This window comes from Pinus tabuliformis, chromosome 9, assembly GCF_031772625.1.
Source record: "Pinus tabuliformis cultivar Carrire ecotype Pingquan chromosome 9, CPIR1, whole genome shotgun sequence".
Lineage (NCBI taxonomy): Eukaryota > Viridiplantae > Streptophyta > Pinopsida > Pinales > Pinaceae > Pinus > Pinus tabuliformis.
The window spans coordinates 1,946,523,417-1,946,539,575 of NC_142307.1; the positions used below are offsets into that span (position 1 = coordinate 1,946,523,417).

At 40.6% G+C, this 16,159-nt stretch overlaps 1 long non-coding RNA gene and 1 pseudogene across 1 annotated transcript in view; both read right to left on the minus strand.

The window, feature by feature from the left end:
* The window catches only part of LOC149156761 (uncharacterized), a 149,668-nt gene that overhangs the window by 68,671 nt on the left and 64,838 nt on the right, over positions 1-16,159 (minus strand). The window lies entirely within an intron of this gene.
* Positions 28-15,116, minus strand: LOC149156763 (phospholipase A(1) LCAT3 pseudogene; annotated as a pseudogene).

Sequence of the window (16,159 nt, forward strand, 5' to 3'; positions counted from 1 at the left end):
CAACTATATCGTCCTTAAGTCCCATGGTCATGGCATTCTTTTTCTTGCTGACTCTGCAAGAACAGTTCCATCTCCATCCACATAAGAATAATGAGGCTGTGAACTGCAAATTTCTTCCAGCTTGCCAATCAGGGAAGTTTCTGTTCCATAGCATACACTAAAAGGTGTTTCATGTGTTGTGCCAAAAATATTATAAAATTTAATTCCATCTGGTAGCTTTGCTGTATCAAGGATTCGACGAGTTTCCAATGACCATTTAGAGATGGCCATATTGAATGGTACAGGTATTGACTTCCCATCATAGTTCAACATGTTTCCCTTCAGTGCCTTTTGGAATATTGAAATACTCTCGCTAGGACCATATGATTCTAGCTCAGCAGATGATTCCCCTTCCTTTGTATATTCCTTATGCCAAATTTGTATTTGTGGCAGTTTGTTCCAATTGAACTCTATATTTGTCATCATCTCATATATTGATGGGCATTCAATCAACAGTTGATGCATGGTCCAGCAAGATATAAACAGGTAGCTCTCTAACCCATAAACAAATTGCATACCAGTCAAAAGACAATCATTAATGACACCTGGACAACCTTGGAAAGGACTAGCAATGCACACCCATGTGCTTACATAGTTCTCAAATATATCTGGATACAGTGAAAGAAAACACTTGACAAGCAATCCACCCATCGAATGAGAAACTATGTTCACTTTCTTTCCACCAGAAGCCTTGTAAGCTGCCTTCAGTTTTTCTTTTAATCCATCCATTGATTTGGTAATTCTGTTGCTTTGCTGAAAGTCAAAGCCATAGCCAAATAATGTGACCCCCTTTTCGTAACCCCAGTCAAGTAGTGTATCAATCAGATCATGAAAATAGTACAATTCCTTAATGTGAAGAAGTTTTGGTAGCCATGAAGGATCCAACATGTCAATTGCATAAAGACCATAGTCATCATCTGGCACTTCAATTTTAATATTGGGATCCAAAGGCTCCACATACCCTGTTTTATGATTCCTTGATCCATCACTAAACTCAATTTTATTATAGCAAAAGCCTTTTGTTGTAGCAATGTCTAAGCATTTTTTTTTGTGTAAGAGAGAACACTATGAATCAAGTATGCAAGGTTGAAATTGAAATTTGCATATCCACTATTTCTTAGAGGGTAGTTTGAATGAATTTTTCAAAAGCGTGTGATCAAATTGCTCATTAAATATTCATCTTGTAGGATGTCACTATGCGATAGTAGTTTATATGTGTTCAAAAAAAAAGGATATATATATATATAGATAGATAGATAGATAGATATTTGTACTTTTTACTAGCCTATGTAAGTGTTCTATTTTCCATGTTGCATTCATTGCTAAGAATCTTACTTCTTTGGTTACTTCTCATTCACATGAAAGTTTCCTTGTGTTAATTCCTTGAGAAGATACAATGAATCCATGGTTTTGGCTTATGATAATGTTGTGTATACCAATCCATGTGTCGATATCCTAGTTGGATCAAATGCATATCTATCTAAATTAAAGCCTTGAGTTCTATGTATCATTCGAACACATGCTAACTAAATTGGAAATTGTTTCCATACCATGAATTAAGATTGTACCCAGGTACATAGAAATATTTTTACAATGCACATGAATGGGGTCCAAGTTGGTGGTGTATATTTGTCACATAAGTCATGATATTTGTTCTTTAACAATTGTCCAATGCTTAGAACTGTAAATTTTATCCAAACAACATCTAGGTTTGCGGTTTTCTTTGTATATGCCTTCAATGTTCCATCAACACTAATGACAAGGCCATCTTTTATGTTGTGGTTCCATGAATATAGATCATCTAAAACATTTCATTTGATTATTATCTTCAAGCATGTAGCACTAGCCATTCTATATACATCAATTGGATAGTATACATCTAACAATAATGTCAATATTGAGTTGATTGAGACAGCTAGGCACCCACTTTGAAAACTAATCTAACGTTGTTGATGAAATTTCAAAAGGGCACCTAGTTATAATAATGTGATTAAAAATGGTAAGTTAATGATTATGTGAATGCTCAAAATGTATAAGATGGATTTAGTATGATTGTTTAGGGATATCTAAGGATATTTGAGGGTGACTAGCAGTGTGTGGTAGCACTTGCTTAGATAGCAATGGGGGAGGATTTAGTAGACCCACGGTTATCATCTCTATATTAGAAATAGTCGTTTACAAGTATAACAAAAGGAAAACTTGCATCTATCATTATGCAAAACATGTGTGAGCCGAGTAAGAATTGAGAAGGCCCTAAGTTGTGCTAATAAGTCTTAGGTATCATGCAGATTTTGAACAATTCAAAATGGTGAGGACGCGAAGAAATCAAGGTCACGGAGAGTCATCACAAGGACCTCCTACAAATAACCCATTACCTTCACCAGAGTTGACTCTCATCTTGCGTTCCCTAGAAGCAATTAATGAGACCTTAAAAGGGCGCCAAACAAATGAAGTGGAAGTGGAACACCCTCCATCAGGGTTAGGGAATCTCGAGGGATCTAGAGACTCTGATAGAGGACCTCCAATCGAGGACATTACTAGGGAGCTCCAGAAGATTAAACTCCCAGAGTTTGCAGGAGGTCGTGCCAGCGAACGTGCAGAAGCCTGGTTAGAAGGAATGAGAAGGTGCTTCGCACTAAGGGATTACAATTCCAATTCAAAAGCTAAAATAGCAATATTCCAACTCAAAGATAGTGCTCTGAATTGGTGGGGTAACTTGGAGCATCAACTACACCTCACTCTAGACACAGTTACTTGGGAATTATTTGAGGAGAGATTCAAGAAAAAGTACCTGCCAGCATATTATGAAGAACAGCAAGTAGGAGCCTTCCATGCCCTGGTACAGGGAAATCGTACGGTGGAGGAATATGAAATTAGATTCATGGAATTGGTCAAGTATGTCTCCTACATGGATACTGACCAGCGCCAAGCAGATCGTTTTATTTATGGATTGAACCCTAAGATTAGGGCAATGGTTCGAATGTGGAAACCATCCTCAGTTGCAGAAGTTGTGGAACAGGCTCGTTATGTCGAAGAACACTTAGACTTAAAGGGTGAAAACAAAACCATTTTTCCACGCCAACCAAGATTTATGGGGAAGGCCCCTCGTACCTTCCAAAGGGGAGGAAGTCTAAGGCCACCACCATATGGAAACAGGGTGGTACCCAGAGCGCCGACAGTGGGGATTTCAATGGTTGCTAGCGCAGCTTCACCCGCAGCTTCAAGGGCGCGTTCAAACCAAGGCCATACGAGAGGAGCAACAAGTAGGGGCAGGGGTCCCAAGGGAAGGAACTCTTTCCAAAGAACTCCACAACATTCGGTTCAAGGTCTACCGCGCATCACTTGTTGGGGATGCAGAGGACCTCATTACTAGCGGGACTGCCCTGAGTTACAAGCTGGTAACAACCGTAGAGAAGGAAAAGCACCAGTGGGGGGGCAAGTAGCCACCATCGAATCTATGCAGCAGTTGATAACCAGCAAGTTGAACACTAGTCTGCCGTGGTAGAAACCTCAAGTATGATAAACAAAGTAAAAGTTAAAATTTTGTTTGATTCTGGTGCTACAGATAGTTTCATTTCACCAATTGCATTAGAAAAATGTGGGTTGGCAGCCTATGAGCACGATGACTTTAAACAAGTTGAGATGGCTTCTGGGATAAAACAAGCAGTAGGACCTAGTGTTGACCAATGTCAAGTAAACCTCGGGGTGTGTATGACTAAGTTGAAGGCATACATCACAGCATTGGGGACGTATGATGTAATTATTGGAATGGACTGGCTAGAAGCTCATCGAGCTTTGGTAGACTGTTTCAAGAAGAAGGTGATTTGTTTAGATGATGAAGGTAGGCCAATTGAGATCTCTGGAATCAAGAGGAGAGTGTCGCTACGATTCATATCCATGATGAAGGTAAAACGTTGTCTCCGACAAGGTTGCAAACTATATGTGGTCGAGGCTGTAAGTGACTAGAAAGGACCCTCCCTAGATCAACATCCAATTTTGTCAGAATTCAAGGATGTTTTTCCTAGGGAATTGCCTGGATTACCTCCTCTAAGGGAGATTGATTTCATAATCAACCTAAAGCCTAGTGCAGAACTAATATCTAAGACACCCTATTGGATGACAACTCCAGAATTTTGTGAGTTGCAGATGTAGCTAAAAGAGCTCTTAGACTTGGGATTTATCAGACCTAGTATTTCACCTTGGGATGCAATAGTGATTTTTGTCAAGAAGAATGATGGTTCCTTGCGGCTATGCATAGATTATAGAGACTTAAATAGAGCCACAATAAAAAATAGGTACCTGATACCTCGAATAGATGACCTATTTGATCAAATGAAGGGAGCAACAGTTTTCTCAAAGATTGATCTACGATTTTGATACCACCAATTGAGGATTAAGGAGGAGGACATCTCAAAAAATGCATTTCGAACTCGGTTTGGGCACTATGAGTTCGTAGTTGTTCCATTTGGTTTAACCAATGCACCAGCAGTATTCATGAGCCTCATGAATGGTGTGTTCAGGAAGTATTTGGACCAATTTGTGCAAGTCTTCCTCGACGACATTCTTGTGTATTCCAAGAATGAAGAGGAGCATGAAAAGAACCTAAGGGTGGTATTGACTTGCTTAAGGGAAAATCAATTGTATGGGAAATTGTCAAAATGTTCCTTCTTTCAGAAGAAAGTTCATTACCTTGGGCACATCATTTCGAGAGAAGGGATTTCAGTTGACCCGAAAAAGGTGAAGGCCATAATGGATTGGCCAATACTAAAAAATGCCCATGAGGTACGTAGTTTTATGGGGCTAGCAGGGTATTATCGCAAGTTTGTGGAAGGGTTCTCAAAGATTGCAAAACCCATCACCACATTACCGCGAAAGGGGGTTAGGTATGAATGGGCATATGAATGTGGCACTGCATTCACAGAACTAAAGAGGTTACTAACTAGTGCACAGATCCTTCGAGTACAAGACATGGAAAAGGACTTCATTGTCTGCACCGATGCTTTGGCACAAAGATTGGATGCAGTATTGATGCAAGAAGGCGGAGTAATAGCTTACGCATCTAGAAAATTGAAGAAACATGAAGATTTGTATGATACCCATGACTTAGAATTAGCAGCAGTGATGTTAGCCTTGAAACTGTGGAGACACTACCTCATTGGGAGAAGATTTGAGTTAAGAACAGATCATCAAAGCCTGAAGCATCTCTTCACTCAAAGGGATTTGAACGCCAGACAAAGGCGGTGGAGCGAATTCATGAGTGAGTATGATTTTGAGATCTCATACATCAAGGGAAAGGAGAATGTGGTGGCGGATGCACTAAGCAAGAGACCACGAACCTTCTCCCTAGTAGCCTTAAAGGTAGATTTAAGGGAACGTGTGTTGGAGAAACTCTTTGAAGATAGTTGGTATCTAAAGGTCATCTCAGCACTCCAGAGTGGGAAGCAGATAGAACCAAAGTTTGAGGGATATGTCCTTGAACCAGATGGGCTATTGAGATTTCAAGGGAGAATGTACGTACCTAAGGAAGGGGGTATAAGAAGAACCATCGTCAAATAGGCACATAGAGCACTCTATTGTGCACATCCTGGAGTAAAGAAGATGTACGCAGACACGAAGAAACTCTTCTTTTGGGTAGGCATGAAGCATGACATAGTCCAGTTTGTCGCCAAATGTCTTGAATGTCAGCGAGTGAAGGCTGATCATCGCCATCCAGCAGGACTCCTACAACCTCATGACATCCCTATATCTAAATGGGAGGTAATTTCCATGGATTTTGTTGTGGGTTTGCCACTCACTTCACAGAGGCACAATGCTATATTGGTTATAGTTGATAAATTGACCAAAAGTGCCCATTTCATTCTAGTAAGAGACACTTACGATGTTATTGATGTGGCATGAGTGTTTATAAGTGAAGTTATTCGACTACACGGGTTACCCACAAAGATCATTTCTGATAGAGACTCTCGATTTACATCTAGGTTTTGGACAAGTTTGCAATCAGCACTAGGGACTCAGTTGAACCTGAGCACTGCATATCATCCAGAAACAGATGGGTAAACTAAAAGAGTAAATCAGGTTATGGAAGACATGCTTAGGATGTACATCATGGATAATCAGACTCAATGGGAAAGGTACTTACCATTGGTAGAGTTTGCCTATAATAACAGTTACCACAGTTCAATCGGGATGCCTCCTTATCAAGCTCTATATGGAAGGCCATGTAGGACGTCGTTGAGTTGGGAAAAGTTGGAGGATCGAGTAATAGTTGGGCCAGAATTAGTTCAAGAAATGGAGGAACAGGTAAAGCAGATTCGACAAAGGTTAAAGGAAGCACAAGATAGACAGAAGAGTTATGCTGACTCACATAGGAGTGATCGCAGTTATGAAGTAGGGGACCAAGTTTTTATCCATATCCGACCCAACAAAAGCACCATTCGGTTTGGGAAGGGGACGAAATTGTCACCTCGGTTCGTAGGACCTTTTAGGATCAAGGAGAAGAGTGGACCAGTTGCCTATCGTCTTGTACTACCACTCCATTTGCATAAAACTCATGATGTTTTTCATGTATCTATTTTACGACATTATGTTTCTGAAGAATCTCACAAACTGGATTGGAGGGAATTGCAGGTCTCGGACATAAGAACCGTAATGGTTGAACCATTACGCATATTGGACCGTAGGGTTCAACAGCTCAGACGTTGCACAATGGACCAAGTTAAGGTCCAGTGGGACAAGTATAGCCCAGGATCTGCTACCTGGGAGGATGCAGAGACTATACGTCAAGACTACCCCTCACTTTTTGAGCATCTGTGATGCCCATTTTGACATAGATAGCTACCTATGCTGAGACTCTATTTTACAGTTCCATGTTATTTATTTATGAACGCTATGTAATATTGATGCATTTAGTTGGACATGTGAAACTACTTATATAAATCATTTGATGGATTTGGTATTGATGATGGAAATGGTTGATGTATGGCCTAAATGTATGACTCACTTAGTGATGAATTATCTAGTGCGTGACTTATCAGAATTATTTTGTTTCATATATGGCTCAAGTGGATATGATTTGTTTAATAAATGACTTAGTGAATTTATGATTTATTTCCAGTATGAACTACAAGATTGACACGTGGATACTAGACTTAATAACATGATGATTAAAGATCACTTATATATCTTGTTGTTATATAAATGCATGAATGAGAGCTAACCCGCAGGTTGGAAAGAACTATATGATAGCCGAGATCTACTCTTCCATTGAGGGAAGGTTAAGACATCTCATGGGGAAAGGTATAATGTACATTGTTCTATTACATTTGGTATCTACTTGATATGCACTCTTATGACATGAGTAAAATGTAAATGACAGGTGGCAAGATGACCTGACTGGATTATTCGATGACAAGTCCAACCAGTGCTGTAGTGTGGTCCATATTAGGGCGTTGACCCTAGTTGTGAGGAGGGGTGGAGGTATTTCCCACCGTGTAACCTCCAAACCTGGAATCGTGGGAGGGTAGTGGTGGACACGCTCCCCTAGACGTGTGATGACGATTGCCAGTTGCCTGCTGGGGAAGTTAGGTCGATATAGTCGACGCTTCCGCCATATTGGTTTTATCAGTGGTTAGATTGGTATAGTTGATGCCACCGTATATAGCAGCAGAGGATGGATAGGGTGGGAACGGAAGTAGGTCAGGAGGGATAGGAGGATATAGATCAGTTGGAGACTCTTGATGGGAAGTAATGTCATTGTCTGACTTATCAAATTTTACTACTATAACTCTCTCTCCATTTGTTATGCCTTATTGCTAAACTGCTTCGAACTCTTGTATCTTTTACACTCTAACTTCGGGACGAAGTTTTCTGAAGGAGGAGTGTATGTAATGCCCTATTTAATCTTATCCTGCAAATTTTACTAAGTGTTTAAAATTCCTTAAAATATGGACTTATAATTATCAAGAAATATTGGTACATACCTACATTGGTGAAACTGTAAATTTAGTACTGGTATAAATTTTGTTATTATTCCAAAGTTACCTCCCCAAATTTTTAAATTTTGAGAAGACATAGTCCTCTCCAATTAATTATCAAATTATATATATATATATTCATATCACATTCCCAAATGTCCTCCCATGTTTACTTGGGAGAAGAGAAGTCAAATGTAAGGATGAGGGAGAAGTTATGGCATTAATGAGAGGTGGTTGAGGTGGAGAAGAGAAGGGGGCATAAAAGGGAAAAGATGAGGGAAGGAAGGGGGATCATTGGTCTTGCTTTGGTTTTGGTTGGGCTGTGGTTTTGGAGGAATTGTTTAAGAGAGAGGAGGGGAATAATGTTTTATCTTGAACACACTACATCTGATTGGACTTGGGCTCGGAGGGCTAAGGAACCTGTGGAGGTTTCCCGGGCTAGAAATTACTTCCTAGTAGGCTAGAAGGTAAATCTAGTCGGTAGTCAAGAGGAGCGTTCCAACAGGAGTAGCAGCTCAAGGGCATCTCCACCGGGCCATCAATACAAGTATTACTCTATGCATAGATTACTTATGTAAGTGATTGAAATAAAATGTTCACTATTTAAATTGTAGGAATTAGATTTTAAATGGCAAAATATCATTGTTTAAATTTCTTGTCAAAAAATAAATTATTGCCCTTTTATTGCATTTAAAATTAGAGAATATAGATCTGGTAGAGGACCCTAGGAGGGGACCTTACAGACCATTCATCACTACATAGGTTGTCCTCCAGTGTTCACACAAAAACTTCTTCCTTTGAGCACTTTGTCCCAGCCTTATTAGTCCTCCAAACCAGGTCCTAAACTGCTCCTCAACAAGGTCTTGAAATAGGTCTTAATTAATTCCTTTGTCCACCATTTCTTTGCTGCCAAACTCAGCCCTACATCTGTTGTCATAATAGGTTAACCTCGGTTTCTTTCTACAGTCTAGAATTCATTCTTCAAACAGACCTTAAATAACCTTTAAAGATTCGGTCTCAGATCAAGGCCATAATATACCAAACCCTTGTCTCCTTGAGTGGATGAGATGGATGCATGTATGACCAATATCTTCTGCACTATGTTTAGTCAAAGAAGACTTCCTAAATCATCAGCAACCTATGTCCACCTTTGCTGGCCTGTTGAGGCATCTCAGCTCTACTTCAAGAGTTTGAGGCCTCTCAATCCTTTCTAGGCCTGCGGCCTAGCCTCAAATATCTGAGGCCCCTTCTTTCAAGTTCATCTGTTCATGACCTGAGGCTTCTCGGCCACCTTTCAATCTGACTGAGATCTTTTTGACCATAAACTAGAGCTTTGGCCCTCTCACAGAAGCTTCTACAGAAGCCAAAGGCCTTTCATCCTATCATTACTGGCAGATCTGAGGCCTAGCAGCTTTCTTCTAGGGCTTCAAGCCTCCCTTCTGGAACAGAACAGATTACGATGGTAACTCGGCCAGCATCATTCCAGCCTCCTCTCCAACAGATGACATACCCCGCCTTTCAAGACAGAATCACAGAACCAGACATCTAACTTCTCTTCTCTTCTTGGACTTATATAACTAGGGAATTTGCTCTTCCACAGTCCAAACTTAGTTCTCCTTCTAGAGCATTCCTAGCTTATCTCCTGTTTTAGGGCTGCTCTTTAGCAATTTGGCTCTAATACCATGTTCATTTTCCAATGTTAATATCAAGTACAGTTTTCTACTACTGATAATTACTTCTAATGAAATTTAGCACATTCCAGATTGTTCATTAAGCATTTACACTTCAGAAAACTTCAAAAATAAATGCAATAGAGCAGTAGAGGTCACAGTAGGACAACAATGCACAGCAGACACCAGAAATTTGCCCTGGGAAAACCCTGACTAGGGAAAAACCCAGCAATCTTTTCTTAAGAGAAATTGTTCAATTCAACAAAAGGACAATCTGATTTCTCCAGTCAAAATTTTGGTCAAAATGACCACAATAACCCAACAAGTCAAACCTGATCAAACAGACCAATTTCAGTTTTCCTGGTGCTGCCTCGGAAATTCAATCAACCCTGGTCAACAGGGCCAAAATTTGCCCTCCTGCAGCTCCTCTGCAATTCAATCAACCTGTGGTCAACTGCCCAGAAGAACTGCCCAGAAAATCTCGATCAAATAGTCAAACTCTCTGGCCACACATGCAAGCTAGTCTGCTGGTCAACGCTGATCAAATGCAAGATAAATTTGCCTACCACAGAAGATTATCTTCCTCAGAAAAACTCGGCCTCTTTCCTCAGCTCCTTCTCATGTGTGAACAGAAGGTTAGATGTTCTGAGATGACCCAAATTGCTCTCCAATTGGTGAGATCGAATGGCAATATATAGTGATAGGTTGCTTCCCAAGTGGTGTGTCTTTAAGTGGGCTGACTTGACCTTTTGGAGGGGCAACTTGATCAATTTGAAATTTCAATTTTCATTTAATTTTCTCCATTTATTTAGCCGACTTGTAGCTGGGAATACCAACCGCAGCTAACTAAAAAAAATCAACATATAGCATAGTGAATATGTACTCAATTATAATTGTAAAGCATGCCCCTGTTACTGGTTACAACTCTTAAATCATTGTACTTTTCAGCACCTGCATGAAGGTGGCAAGACAACAAACTTGAAATTCATGCTTCCCTGAGAGGAAACCTGGGAATGAGTCTATATATTCTGACTACAACTCTAGAGAATTCTTGAGAACTCTAAGAATGATACAGATCTTCAACTAAGTGGCCATGCAATTAAAAGCCCTAATCTATAGACTCAAGAACCAAAGATTTGACCATTTGCAGTGTTGTACACAAGGCATATCCCATACTCAGAAGTTGTGCACTCTTCTTAACCAAAGTAAAGATATCAGTGAAAACAATATTTTAACAATAGAACACAGTGGTGAACATGTGCAGTAAACGAGCTTCCCTAAATTGTCTTGTTTTATCTTTCTCATGTAATAAATTCCAATCTACCAGTGCATATGGAATGCTTTTTATTTTAAAAATTCCCTGGGTTTACATAGTGGCATTGAAGTACATGTTCAATAATAGCTTGCAAAAAATAACTCACAATCACTAACCAGCCTTATAACCAACAAACAGCCCCAAAAGAAGTCCAGCATAGTTTAACAAAACACCTCTTTGGGGAAATATTCTTCCCCAATATGTTGGGAAAGAATCAATCATGTGACCCCTTAAGCTTTCTTATAGTAAACACACCCTCTAGTCACTTGTGCAGATATGACATTAAAACGAACTGTATTTTAAGTTTTGTCAAAATATGAAAAATGGACAAGTTAAATGCCACCATTTGGTATGTGACATGTCCAAATGTTAAGTTGAATTGCCTTAGTGTGTGCTATTGGGCTATCGGCCAAGGGGTTTGTAATCAAGACTCCATAACTTATGCCATAGCTCTAATTCCTCCAATTAAAGATATATGGCCAGATTGTTCTTTGGACTATCTAAGCTTGGATGTGAATGTGGATGAACACTGCTATAAGAAAAACCAAGTGGGTATTGATTTTGAAACCAAAATAAAAGAAAGTACCCTTTTGAAACCAATAACAAATTGGGGGAGAATTGACAGAGAGAGGCCCATACCTTCACTATGACTTATCAAATGAGGGACAAATAATTAGATTGGACAGTTAAAAAATAATATGTGCCATTACTCACCCACTTATCCAAGATAAACCCTTTCTTTGGTATATATTTTCATTTTGGACAGAAAGCCTTCTTCTTCATCTTCATCCTCTTCACTTGGCAAGCATCTTGAGGGAGAATTTGCCTAAATGCAGACAGAAATATTTTGCTGAGAAAGGTCTCACCTTGGCTTTGTCAATGTACCTGCCAAGAGTTCATCAAGTTGATGTATTCATTTCCATGACTGGGAAGTATGCCCAGCAAGGAGTAATTTGCTGCAGTAGAAAGCACTTCTCATCCCAGTTGATTGTCATGCTTTTGAACTTGTTCTTACCTTTTCAAGCAAACCCTAGGGTTGAATCTTGAGATATTTTTAGGTCATCATGTGAACCCTTGTTCATATCCTCACCTCACATTGTGTAATATTCCCTTTTTCATGATATGGTTAAAGTGGATGGAATCTGCCCATATTATTTACCGTGGTATTCGCCCATGGTCTTTGCCTTCGTTTTTCTAAGGAAAACAATAAAATAAGGTTTCTAGAGAGTCCACCAAGATAATAAAAGGGGATAAGGGCCAGACATTGGGATCATCCTGAGTTTATCTATCTTATTGTGTTTTCTTGAGAACTTGGTGTGGCCAGTTCCAGTTTGATCCCAGGGACGAAAAACCCATGGGTGTGATTTGTCTGGTGGATCCATCTAGGGTCCACGATTATGCTTCAGTCTTTGTTTTCTCTTTTGATGAGCAATCATGCATGCCATTGCAGGGGCTCTAATATTTTTGTATGGGCATGTACTATTTTCTTCAGTTAATAATATAAAGGTTGCATTTCTTTTAGATCCCTTGTGTTCCAAGTTCCGCCTTGTCAGTATTTCAATTAGAACACTAAAATATTCCGGATTTGTTGATTATTTAGCCATTTGGGATCTTACAGTGGTATCAGAGTTGTGCATCCTACCAGCCTAAGGGTTTATTATAGATCAACTTCTAGAAAGATCGTGATCTAGGGTTTCAAGAGAAACTAGTTTTCAGTGATTTCACCCTAGCTAGAATCTCGGCAATTTCGGTGGTTCTCTATAGCCACCCTAATTAGCTCATTATTATTGAATCTTCTGGAGTTTATTTTTCTGCAAGGCATTTTTTTGAGACAGCCATTGGTTGCAGAAGAATTTTTTTATGAAGGGCTCGAGTTAAAAAGGCCAGACATGGATATTTGAAAAGGTCGTGAACATATATTATTGGAAAATTTTCAAAGGGTTGTGAACAATTATTAAAAAGGGAAAAATACTGCAGGGGTCTTTCGGTAGACAATCTCTTGGGTTCACTTTGGGCGCAGTTGTTTGTGAAGGAACGAAGAGATCGCAACAAGCCACTCTTTCTGGACCGACTGACATATCTCCTCACAGATTGAGTGTGACTCTTGTGCTGAGGAAGCATTAATCACAGCAACGACCCTGAATTGTAGCCATACGCCCATTGTCGACTTTGTGGGGGCCGGGAAACACTCTGGAGTCGTAGCTCATCTACTCCAGACCACAGGGAGTCTGATCCACTATTTGGAGAAACCTGAGAGGCACCACAAGAAGGATTGTTTGTTTGGAAGGCCACATCGCTAATCCAAAAACGATGGAGAAACTGCGTGAGGTTAATATTGTAGGGTGAAATCAATGGGTCAAGAACAGCACAAGGGAATCACACAGCGAAGTTGGAAGGACGCAGCATCGTCCCAGATCTATAGAGGAGCTTGAGATCTGAATGCAATGAGTAGGTGATCATCTGGCCATTCAACACCACAATTCCATCCCAAATTGACGAGTTATTTATCAGCTACATCACCAACAGAGGGAGCGCCATTACAGAGAGGACGAGTGTAAAAATTCCACAACCAGAATCTTATTGCAGCAACTGGAAATTATTCTCCTAATTGTTAATTAAATTTAACTATTTATTCACTGTTTGCTACAGCAAATATTGAATAACTCACACTGCAACCAACAAATAAAACTACAGAAGTATAAACAATGGAAGAAATGCTAGCACACACATAAAATAACACAGTTATTTTTGGACCAATGTCCCCGGAAAAACCCAACTTGGGAAAACCAGTGCAGCAGCTGAGGGTTTTATTATTAAGCAGCAGTGAAATAATCTAAGTACAACTGGATGCCAAAACTAGCAATCCTATAGAGAAATACTGGCAAAAATTTGGAGAGGAATTTTCCTCACCCCACAGGCAATCTCTCGGCACAACTTGCCTTCAGAATTTCAGTCTTCTGAGGCTCTGCGTCAGCCTCTGCACTGCTCTGCATAGTTGGCTAGACGGCTTGCCTCAGACTAGACTCCGATGAAGTCATTTTGCCTTCTATTGATAAGAAAAACGCTTCTCCGACACTTTGGGACTCCTTCCTGGCCGCTGGAACTGAAAATTTCAATCTTCCCCAGCAGTTCGATTTTGCCTCTAGAGGCTACTGCAATGTTCTGCATCAACCTCTCAGTGGCTCTTCTACCTCTCTGCAAATGCACTCACCAGATCTAGAAATCTTCCTCCGACTTCACTATCTCTGCCCCTCTCTCACTGCTTCGATCCCACTAGCTCTCTCTCCAGCAACTGACTGCTGCTACTCTAGAAATCGATCTGCTTATGAAATCGAACTTCTCAAGTGTTTTCTCCAAGTGCCCATCGACTTCTTCTTATAATCCTATGTTGGGACTCCAACAGCCAAGATTAAATCTTAATCGATGGCTAGGATTAACTTGAAGTCGATCCGTGTGAGTTACTAGATCATTCACGCCTTGACTTAATTAATTTTGATTAATTAAACATATTCCCTAAGTTTAGACTTACGAAATATTTAAAAACTAGTTATGCGGAATTTCCAAAAGCGATTTTTGGGTTTTGGAGATCTCATGTATTCTAGCCTCTCCACAAAATTTCGTGGCTAGAACACATTTGATGCAACAAAAACTAACACTCCCTCTTAGCAAGGAATGTGTTCTAGTGCACATCCTATAGCATCACCTTGTTTTTGCATCATCTCCTATCATGCTACTGATGTTTGGCTATACTGCCCACCAACCACTACGCAACTCTGATATCCGTTGCATATGTGCTGCTGCTAACCCTGCTATACTGCTACCAACACTACATCTGCACTGCAACTCCGTCTCATCTGTTGCTACTGCAACTGCAACATCTGCAACTGAAAAGCATCCAAAATACTAAATCAATTATGATCAGTATAATGCATCATTCTCCCGAGTCTCTGACCACTGCTAGTATCTGCACTATCACTAAAGAATATGCGCTCCTGTTGACTTTGCACTGTGCCAACTACATTGCTGCCAACCCTGCACTGCGCTCCCCAGCATCTAACTGCTACTAGTCTTTGCGTCTATCACTATGGCATCTAACTGCATCCACTGCCACTGATCCATCCTGCTACTGAATATTGTGGGCCCCCGAGGCCAGGTAATGATCTAAGAGGTGGACTCCTCAAGGATTCTACCCAACTATAGCGCTCTGGGGTGACAATACCAAGTCACTCCACCTCACTCCTGGAGGTATATCAGCAAACATGGCAAAGTCTTCGTCTATCGATCTTTGTTGATGTTGCCTGTTGGTCCTACTTCTCCTCCTTGTCCTTCTTCCCGAGAGGACACTGAGTACTATAGTGACCAAGCTCTCCACATCTTAAGAACTTGACCTTTGACAGGTCCTTCTTCTTCTTCCTCTGCTCCCCCTGTCCCTGATTGGGACCCTTTGATGCAAGGGTCACATTTTCCTCCTCCTTCACTTGCTTCAATCCATTGTTGCCACTGATGGAGCTCTTCAATAGAGCTCGCCTCAATTCCTCTTGTTGCAAATCAGCCCACATCATGTCCCAACTTGGCAAGGTATCTCTGCCCAAAATACTTTGGACGAACACTTGCCACTCCTAGGAGACACTGTTTAGTGCCAATCACACTAGCTCTGTGGGTTGAAGCATTTCCCCACAGCTGACAACTAGTCCCTGACCTCCTGAATCCTGGTGAGGAAAGAGTCTATGCCTTCCCCCTTCTGCATTCGAATGAGCCTCAGCTTCTCCTCTAAGTACATCTTCAACTGCTCAGAAGTTCCCTGGTACAGCGGGAAAGTGTATCCCACATCTCTTTGGTCATTCCCTTGGCCGCTATGTGTGATACAACATGATCCCGGACACTATCTAGGATCAATCTCTTTGCCCGCACCATCTCCTTTTTGTACTCCTTCAGCGAATCTGCATCCTAGGGTATTGCAAACACTGGGCCATATTCATCTAGAAGGAAGAACATCCTTGCCTTCCAGATAAAATAGTTGGAAGCTCCATCCAACCTATCATGATCACGCAGTCCAAAAGTGTCCATCTCAACGAATGTCGAAAATCTCCTCTTCCCTTCTACTCAGTTGCTGCTCAGTTATTCACACTCCCTTCTGGAGTGAGAAACTCTGCTCACAATGA